Here is a 2,432-nt window from a genome sequence, read left to right on the forward strand (position 1 = left end):
ACTTTTTAGTTATTTTTTTTATTAAAATCATTAATTAGTACAGTTTTATTATTTATTAACAAAATAATTAATCAACGTTATAATTGAAAAAGAAAATGTTAAAAAAAACTTCTAAAACACTGCTTTAATTAGTATTTCAATAATATGTTCATCCAAATAATTAAACAAAAATAAGCTAACTTATGTTTGTCAAACAATGTATAAAACTAATTGTTCATCTCCAAAGTAGTACCCTTCTACCACGGTCAGATCCAAAAAAATTTATTTGATGGCACAAATAATTATTGTGATATAAAATAAAGATAAATTTTAACTTTCTACGCTACAACAAATGTCAACGGTAGCACGAGTTACCACTTCTTTTTACTAGATCTACCCTTACCCTCACGAAAATGCAAAGTTTATCGTAATTCACGTGACAGAAGCATTCTGCTTGTATTTGGATTTTAAATTAGAAAATCTCAATCTATACTACCTTATAAATCAGATGTATCAAAAGTCTTAAAAATAATGTTTAATGCATAAAACCTTAAAAACAATTCATAATGCATTAAATACTATTACTTTGTATATAATTGGGATCTATGGAGGCCTAGAATCTACGTGGATCTTAAAAAATTATAGAATCAAAGCCATAGAAGTCTAATGGTTTGTTAATACAATTTGAAGGCATAGATGTAGGGGGGCACACAGCTCCACACTACAACTTTGCTCATTTTCTGTTTGTTAGGTATTGAAGTAATTAATATTTTCTTTTTTTTTCTTTTTTTTAATTACTTATATAATAATAATAATAATAATAATAATAATAATAATAATAATAATAATAATAATAATCGTATGGAAAATCTAAGATATTTGTTCATGAAGCGGTAAGATCTGAATTAATTACGAAATCTGATCTAAAATTTGAATTTGTGACACTAAGAAATAGATTTCTCTGTGCACGACAGGGATCATACGTCATTTCATAACAACATTTTTGTCAACATCTTCTGATTCATTGGGATTGTCCTTTAATACCTGAACGTTCTACTCCAGTCTCTTTCACATCATGGTATATATTCTCAGCATTCCTTATCGTAGTGCTGACATACTTACTTTACTAGGGATCATTGATTAAGATCGTTCATTTCAATAAATGTAATCTTGCAAATTGATGTACGATGACCATAAGTTGAAAAGACGAAAGAAATTAGTGACATAAAAATTGAAAATGTCTGTAAGACCCGTATCCAATTTTTGTATGAGTCGTTCTAATGAAAGAACGTCCATCCTTTGAAAGGGAAATTTTTTATCTGGTTCCTATTACTATTGAAGCCGATCTTAAATATTCTAACAAGAAGAACCCACGCACATCTAAAGTCGGCAGATATTTTGTGAAGGATTTAGAGAGTCTGTTCAGGAGTTGCAATCTTAGTTGTTTCAGTGTTTCTCTTAGGGGGTACTTGGGTAAGCTCTTACCAGGTTTACCTAAATGCTTACCTGGTAAGTGTTTAACATTAGAAATCATCATTATAATTTATTTTATTGGGTAAGATTGTAGTACATCAAAAACGTATCATGTACAACAATTTACCTGGTAAGAGCTTACCCAAGTAAGAGTCGTCACCATCACTTACCGGGTAAGACTCTTCATCCTCTTATTACACATGTTCGATGGAGTATCTTAGGCTTGGAGGGTGGGTCCTCTTGCTTACCTGTGTTTTCAACCAGAAAGAATGGATGCTTTACACCTCCAGAATCTATGCTTTCATGTGATGGATACACAACCACATCTTGGGGTTTGCTTCCCAGAGTTTACCGGTTCAAGTACCCTTAGGAGGTTGTTAACTTCAAGAACTGACTTAGACACCCACAGTTATCAGATTAATGTGCGGTAGGCTGCATAACAGTCGTGATGGCATATGGTGCCTGACCGGCCACCAAACCATCTGAAAAATAACCAACTCTAACGACCTCAAACACAGTTGCGCATTATTCTCATTTGGAGGTCTAGAAGATGATGGAGTTCAACGAAAGTGTTGGAAGAGAATAGGCATCAAGAAAGTCCCTACTGGCCATTCATAGTGTAGGAAGATGGAGATATTCTCACAAATCGGACATATAAATGAGTTTGATTTGATACGCTACGCAACGGTTCCGCCATTTCTATCCACACTTGGTTTTCCACTTACAAAGAATATATCCATTAAGCATCTCCTCTGTTTCCTCCATCCCAAAAGAAGGTCAAGATCCTACTACTTTTAAATATGCTTTCATCCAAACAACTTACATATATTATAAACTAATTCAGTTTACAATAAAACCAGATCAAACCAAACGAACCCAATAAATTCCACAATTGGTCAGGGTCAGGGTCAGGGTCAGGGGGTAGTCATTTGACGATCAGAAGTCGAATATAAAATCCTTGGGGACGGAGGCAGTACAAA

Source organism: Cynara cardunculus (genome assembly GCF_001531365.2).
Source record: "Cynara cardunculus var. scolymus isolate 2C chromosome LG 16, CcrdV1, whole genome shotgun sequence".
Lineage (NCBI taxonomy): Eukaryota > Viridiplantae > Streptophyta > Magnoliopsida > Asterales > Asteraceae > Cynara > Cynara cardunculus.